The sequence below is a fragment of the Argiope bruennichi genome, chromosome 10, assembly GCF_947563725.1.
Source record: "Argiope bruennichi chromosome 10, qqArgBrue1.1, whole genome shotgun sequence".
In the NCBI taxonomy this organism is placed as follows: Eukaryota; Metazoa; Arthropoda; class Arachnida; order Araneae; family Araneidae; genus Argiope; species Argiope bruennichi.
In genome coordinates, this window is record NC_079160.1 from 112,776,932 (window position 1) to 112,785,480 (window position 8,549).

At 25.8% G+C, this 8,549-nt stretch overlaps 1 long non-coding RNA gene across 1 annotated transcript; it reads right to left on the reverse strand.

Annotated features, from left to right (window-relative positions):
* Positions 1–2,152: 2,152 nt before the first annotated feature.
* On the reverse strand, positions 2,153–7,450 carry LOC129988915 (uncharacterized). Its single transcript, XR_008785700.1, has 3 exons — positions 7,300–7,450; positions 4,875–5,044; positions 2,153–2,305 (listed from the first exon to the last, which is right to left on the reverse strand). It is a non-coding gene; the product is annotated as an uncharacterized LOC129988915 (long non-coding RNA).
* Between the last annotated feature and the right edge of the window lie 1,099 nt (positions 7,451–8,549).

An 8,549-nucleotide genomic window follows, 5' to 3' on the forward strand; every position in this document is an offset into this window, starting at 1 on the left:
TTCTCCTATGTTATGTTAGTTATTAGAGGTAAAATGGAAGGCAAATATTTACAAAGTCTCCTCTAAAATGCAAGCTTTCCTTTGCCATAAAAATCAGTGCATAAATTTTTGCGAGATACATTTATTTACTAGCGCATTTATCATTCGTGTCTATGGTGTAAATGAAATCAAACTTATTTATGCCATTTTATACTAAAACAATTTTTAGCTGATTAATTTCCTAACTATTCTTTCTAGTTAACGGTATTGTTATTGAAAAAACATTTTTATATTTTTCGTGGAAAAACATACATTTTTGCTAGTCAAACATTGCTAATATTTTAAAATTTTTAAGTTGGCGTATCGTCTACAAACTGGTACAATATTCACAACGAAAAATTCCACCAAAACGCTACCATGTAGGTCAGAATAATGGAACCAGAGCTATAAAATTTGGCAAACTGTTTTTTCTCATGAATTGTAAATACTTATTAAGAAAGGGGTTATCAAGATTTCAAAAATTAAAATTAATTGAAACCTATTTAAAAAATTAATGGAATTCTTAGTTAAAAGTAATAATTTTGGCAGATATTTTTGCAAAAAACACACCCTTCCATTTGTTCACATTTTCCATCGATGCCAATTTTTTTGAGATTTAATAAACTTTTCAGAAGTTTTTAAGAATATTTATAGTAATATATTTCATTGTTTTAATTATTACATTTACAAACATTTGTAATGATATTAAATAGCTATTTTGCATACATTTTAATGTTGCTATAAAATTCAGTGTGAGTTTTTAAAATTAATAATAAAGACAGACGAATCAAGATATTACGCAGTAGAGGTTCGAATCGCTTTTAAAATTTCACATTCACATCATATTCATATTTTAATCAAAAACCATTTCATAAAAGTGAGTATAGTATTTCTTAGTAATATAATCTATTCTAAATATCTTGTTCTTAGAATTATTTGTAATGTAAATCGTAAATATACTTCTGTAAAAATTGGAAATCTCCATAGATGCAACAATGTCTGAAGAGTTCTCTTTCAAACTAATCCTTTCTGTTTTGAATAATACTTTTTTCATGGAATATGAAGAGTATGCTTTTTATAGAATAAAAATTCTACCAAATAGTCATTTTATGTATTGGTATCATAATTATGTCTTGAAAAAAATATTTGAATGATAGTTGCTTACTATACAGTTTGGCTGGTGGATTATTTTGGAATATTTTGGCACAAGACATAATTCAGATTTCGGATTGAAACTATGAATTTCAATAATTTCTTTAAAATATTCTATGAAAGTGAATCACCTTTTGTTTTCTCATTTATGAAGCATATATAGAAAATATTCTGTTCTTTTCAGAAAAAAAGAAAGATTATTTTTCTAAAATTCAGAAGACTCTTTATTTAAAACAACCGGGAAAAATTTGTTTCATAACGCAAAAGCAAAATCATTTTTAATTACAAATTTTTAACTTCTTCCTCTTTTATAAACATGAAAGAAAGTTGAAAAAAAACATTTCCGATTGTCATTGCTCTTTTTCTATTTAAAATGCTTGAGATTCTAATAATTTGTGGAAAAAATATTAAAATCAGTGAAAATTCTAATTTATAGGCTTTTTAAATTAAAAGAAATTTTATTCATTAGTGTTAATAAAATATCAATCATATTAGTTAAACTATTTAATACTGAAAATATGATAGAATCAGTAAAATATTGTCGTGAACTTATCGTCAGTCAAAATTTTATTGACTGATATCAATAAGTAATTATAATGATCAACCATTAATAATTTTGTTAAATACTGTTATATGTAAAAATTAGAATCAGTAAAAACATTCGTGAATCAAAAGACATTTCAATTATTAATAGTAATTAAATAACAAAAAAATTAATTTAAAGTTAAATATTAGTTAATTTTTTATTAATTTACACAATATTCCAATTATTTTAAAAATTCATGTTCACTGCACATTAAGAATATACATTGAAAGTATTTTCATATATTTTCTTCAAAATTTTTAGCAAAATTTAAATTATCACACAATGAAAATTTTAGATAACTATGAATTAAAAATAAATGAAAAATACTTCAAATAGAGGAATGAGTAAATATACTGGAATAGAAATGCAGACTTTAAATAAAGAGCCGACAAGAAATTTAATCTAAAATCTTTTTAATATTTATTCTATTAATGATACATCTTTGATAAAATTTTATTGACTGTAAGGCGATTTTAAAATTCATAAGATTCTTCGACGGGTGAGTATTTTGAATCCGTAGCCAAGTTCGGTCCTTATTTCTCTTGAATTCTGAAAATATAAGAGATATCCAGATTAAATTTCAATAAGAAAATACAATTTAATAAAGATAATAATAAAAAATAAGATAATTACATTTCATTCTTATAATATTTAAATAGATAATATGTTATATTATTTCTAGAATCTCACCGAAACTAAGCAAATTACACAGTATAATGCAATGAATGTTAGAATTCAGTTCTGTTTTGGAAATTCCACATTGAAGATTGCTCACAATTTTTTAATTTCTCAATTTCGGTTGAAAATATTTTTTAATGATCTTTATTTTTGCAAAGTTAAGAACTATGTTAAGTTTTAAGATATTGTTCAAGATGGTAAGCTCATTTCTAAAAATGGAATATACCTAAATAGACGAGATGCTATACAATATTGTTATGATAACTTCCGATATTTTTCTGCAATTAGAAAATCGAGCACTTCGTTAAGTTATAGTAAAATTTATATTTTATAGAAGATAATGTAAACGGATTAGTAAATATAAAAATCGTTTTTTTTTATGATTAGGAAGTATTTCGAGCTTTCGTTGTATAGAATTTTCACAAACGAGACTTGTGATAAGTAAATGACTCACTGAAAAATACAACATTTATAAATTACGATTGTTGTCTGTCATATTGATTGAAATCTGCGTTATTATTTATTGCATTTATTTATTTTTGCATTGTCATTCACTGGAAAGAAAATTATCGTTTGTCGTTTTAAAATGAAATAGTCCCTATGGTTTTTAAAACTGAAAGATTATTTTTAAGAACATAATAATATTGGTTCTACTTTCTTGCTTACGAACACAAAGAAACTGCGGCTGTAAAAAAAATGAATATTAAGATTTTGATGAATTTTCAAGTTTAAGATCTCCCAGTTCAAAACAGCAACAACGACATTATTAAAACGATGTCTGACTATGTATTCAATAACTGAAAATAAGAAATGTTAGATAAATAAAATTTGTAGCTGGTATTCAATCTAAAATTATGGATTTGTATCATATTTTGGATTGGGAAGTGAAATTTGTTAATGAAAAATGAATTCATTTATCGATCCATGTGCGTGTGATCTAACTAAAAAAATAGACAAAGAAAATTCGACGTATGGTTTAGTTATATAGTTCTATGTCTGAATTCAGGTCAAATCACGTGTATGTGAGTCTGTTTATTCGTATGTATGCTATCGCGAACAAGCTATGAACTCATAAATGCTGTACTCTAGATGAATGTATTTTGCACGTCTCTTTGAAAATTTTTTTAAATATCCATAAAGGTTTGGACCAATTTGGAACCAAAGCATATTTGGTTCTCTATATTACATGAAAGAAAGGAACTGAGAGCGCGTCATTTTGAAGTAAACTAGAAAGTCGAAGGAAAACATCTAGTTCTCTCTACTATATGAAAGAAGTTTGCTGAAAATGCGTCGACTTGTAGAAATATACTAGAAAGTCGGGGAAGAACGTTTCACTGTCTATTTGATAATTTGTAATTAATAAGCACAGTATTTCCTTCTTATTTTACGTTAATTAAACTGCAATTCTGAAATAAATATTAACAGCTGTTAAAACGATTTTTAATTTTTATCTTTTTTTTTTAAATTTTGCAATTGTAATTATAAAATCGTTTTCTTTCTTTCCAGATGTAACTGGATGAAAACCCCGGAATGATGTTCTATCAGAAAAAGATTGATTTCGCTCAATAGTTAACGGATAAATTTAATATTGAAACATTTTGGAACAACTTCAACTAATGTTTAAGCTAAGAACAATAAAGGAGAATTTTAATTTATTTCAGTTCTCTTTATTTATTGCTTTAGAAACACCAAACGACTTGAAGTCTTCAAACATTTGTATTAATTTTGTATAATTTTCAAAGACTTTTATGAATTCTGATTCTTTATGAACTAAATAAATCGGTTGACAATCATTTTAAATGGTCATCGTTTTCAATAAAAATTAAGAGATTATTTTGAAAGCTTAGAAACTGTAGTTGAAAAAGGAAAAATCATAAATATTATGCCTCAGAACAAAATTTTAAAAGAAAAATTCCGTAAAAAGACTTTGTTTACAATTCAATTTTAAAAATTAAAATGATCCTTGCATTTTTAAGAATATTAAAAATCTTTTTCTGCTATCTTTTTCTGTAAAATAAAATTGCAGTGAAATCATTATAATAAAAATCAACCAACCTTTCCGATTTCGATCGTTATTTGCTACTGAACGTTTCACTGTATTATTTACAAGTAAATATTAATAAAACTTATTCTTTTAAGTGAGGAAATATATTTATCCTTTATCAGCTTTGTAAGTCAACTTTATTATGTTAGTGGATTGACGGAAAAACACAATACGAATGAAATTTAATTCTTTGCTCAGATGGTTTAATGAATGCTTATTTAGTCTTTCTGTAGTGAAATTAATAATTTAAATGCTTGCTATGACATTTCCAATAAACCCTATTTTAATAATAATAAATTACTATTTTTTACCTGAAATTTAGTTAACGAATACATAAAATATTCATTGGTATTTTAATTATTATTAACGTTACACGTAGAAGACGGAGCAAGTTACCTCAAAAGAAATGTTCATTTCTTCCACCAGTAGTTGAGGGCTGGGTTGTAGGCTCCATAATAGCTGTGTGCGTAGGGGGAGGCGGCATAGCCGTTGTAATAGTAGCCAGCATTGTAGGGCCACTGTGCCATGGCGCACACCACCAAGGCTACCAAGACAAGGAGGATAAGCTGAAAAGATAATATGCAAACGTTTAATTTCTTCCCCTTGAAACGTGTTTGAAGAAAGCACTTTATAAAAAGTAAAAATTCATTCAGAAATTAAAGTATTTTAGCCACCATTACTGCAAAAAAAAAAAAAAAAAAAAAAAAAAATCACTAATACTTATTTTTTTATTTTTTTATTGAGTACTAAGTCCCCCATTTATCTCAAGCCACAGAGAATATGAACGCGGCCTGATGAATAATAAAAACAGCTTCCTCGAGTTATAATAGAAAGCTCTGTACTGGTAGTTTATATATGATTATATACTGCACTACACGTTTCAAGAATTTATTAGAGAAAAAGAAATGAAAGGATATAAACTGCTCACATTTTAACATAAATTCTGTGATGTCCAACTGAAATGCAGGAAACTTAAGCAATGCTTTACCTTCTTCATTTAATTATGATAAAGGAAAACCAGGCCGGATAGTGCGGAAGCCGGATAATACCGAACCGGATACTCGGGAGTGCACTGTGAATATTTCTGTTTATGTTATATTCATTAATTTAATGAACTTTGTAATAGAAAAGAACAATAATTAAAGATGCTAAAAACTTTAGTGCATTACTGCCAGTAAACTCACTTCATTTAGAGATAGATTTCTACAATTCTTTAATAGAGAAATTTTAGAATTGAATGAGAGTTAAGGATTTTTAAATTAAAGAATCTGAAAAAATATCTTCTTTTTTTTCATACCGAATTCGAGAATTTTTTTAACTCATAAGATTAATAATTTTGAAATGCCTAATTTTTTTAAGGTCTAATTTTCATTAGAGAAATGCTTTAAGAAGTTATATTTCATTAGAAATCAAACTGAATATCAGATTTTTATGCCTTCAGGTTTCTTAATTCAATCATATAAAAACATATCTAATTTGCAATTTAATTGAATAAATTGCATTAATTAAAGTCATTTTGAAATAAGAAATTTAAGAATAATTATACTGGAAATATTGGGAAATCTTTCTTTTTCTTCTATGAATAATTACTTCGATGCTATTCAAAAATCTTTCAATAATTGTTTTTTAAAGCCATTTTCAATCTTTTAAGTATACGATATTTGTAACTATAACTGTCCGTAATATTACAGGTGCAGTTCTTCTAGAGGAACTCGTAAATATATTTGCAATTTATTTTATGGTTAACAAAAGTTTTTGGATTGTTTTAAAGTTAGTTAATATTTTTAAAGAAATTAAATTTTTTTTCCCATCAAAACATCATGTTAATATTTTCAGGAAAATATGTGATTGAAATGCAGGATTATCATTTTTTAAGTCATTAAATTTAAAAAAATTAAAATAATTAATGACACATAACTACAAAATTTTTGAATGAAGAGTAAAATCTTTTCCACATCTAATTCTTTGTCGAAAATTTAGTAAAAAAATTAGGAACATGTTGCTATTATAATTAGCAAACGTATTTCTTCTGCATCTATAAGCTTGAATTATAGCAGAAACAATATACAAAATCCATATTATGAAAGAAAATCTACACGAAAAATACATGACATTTATATTCTGAAAAGAAATCTATTTAAATATCTATATGAAAAATATTCGAAATCTATACTATGATTACATAAAATCTTTTGATTTTAAATTGAAAATAAATCGCAAGTACAGAATAATTAGTTTTTCGAATTTTTTATAAACATTTCACAATATTGTATAAACTCCTTGAATTAAGGAGAATTTCCTAATAACAGAAATCAAAACAGAAGATTTTAATTCTTCTAAAGTAAAGAATTTAGTATAAGATATGCATTTCTATTTATTTAAATCGAATTTCGAATTCCAAAATTGAGCTCCATATTTAATTTCTTGACCTAATTGCAAACGATTTAAACAAGCAAATAAATTTTTTCTCCCAACTGAAATTAATTTAAGATTTTTTGACAATCCATTTTCATTTCCTAACTCTATTAAACATACTATAATGTTTAATTGAGTTTCCTAAAAAATGACTGAAAATTCAAATATTCAAAAATAAATTCAAAATAAATATAAAAAATATAAAACATGTAAGTAAACCATAAAATGAAATATGGATTTATATTAGCCATAATAGAAGATCAAAGGAATTTAATGGATTATTTCAAATTAAAAAAATCTTTAGCTGTCAGCTTAAGTGAAAATATCTCTTAAAGTTTTGAAATTCAATCTTGAGTTTCCGACTGAAATTCAAAAATTAAATTTAAATGAATCAAAAATATCTCACCAGGGAATGCATGTCGAATGATCGCTTTTCAGGCCGAGAACAAGAAAGCATACCCTAACTATCCACGGCTGGGCCTTTTATACTAAAACAAGGTGCCAAAATAACAATACAACCCAAAGCAATTTGATTTTGAAGGTTAAACCTCATCTTAATTATTAAGAGTGTCCCCAAAGAGGAATTTTCGTCCTAAAGGGCGTGTTGTAAAGAAGAAAAGAAGCAACCTTGAATTTGTCACATCATTTTGTGAGAGGTGGATTTTTTTTTCTATTTAGTTCGATTTTTCTTGTATAAATTTAGCATATGTATGTCAAGAGAAGAACCTAAAACATTATTAACACAATTAATGATTCCTTTACATTGAATCCCGTTTATCATCATTTTTATTCAATGTTTATTAATAATTATTTGGAATTTAAAATGATTCATACGATTGAATCATAATTAGGAATTTTCATTCGGAATTTTATTTACTGTTATTATTTCCTTGACTATCTTAACTGTCAAATGGAAGAGGAATGAAAAATATTGTTAAAATATTCTATCTGGAGATTTTGATGTACCCTTATGGTTCATATTTCTCTGAAATTAAAAATAAACCAGTTGTGAATTCGTACCCTATTCCAGATAGCAAGAGGCTTCGCAGGATTGACAAATACTGTATAATATTATTTAGGATTTGTACAATGTCTTTCAGTACAATTAAGGTGTACGTACACATTTCGAAAATCGTTAAAAAAAATCGAATATTTTTTTGTATTGCTTCAAAATGTTCTCTGATCCTTTAGCTTTCAAACGATACCAAGATGTTGCCAATATTCGGAATATTTCTCGAGTTATAATTATTTTTCTTGAGGTATTTTCACTAAAAACTCTAGTTTCGGGGTTTTTTTGAAACTCATTTTATGAAGAATCTTATTTTTCCACTATGTTGCTTCATTCAAACAATCATTGCTCAACAAGAAATTGACCAAATACAATTATTTATATATCAAAATAATCTGTATGAAACAGTGGATGTTAGGTGCCTCAATGAAATTTATATTTATAAAAATAAATTTTTAATAGCTATTTAAAAGTTAAAATGACAGAAAAAAATCTGGCTTTTTCTATTCATTGTTCATGAAAAAATTCTTTAAAAAAACTATATATTTTTATAACTTGATTGAGGCAGAGAACATGAAGACTAATATTAGACATAATTTCCAACTAGAATTGTGTGTCTGTACAAATTAGAATTTAAGATATCATGT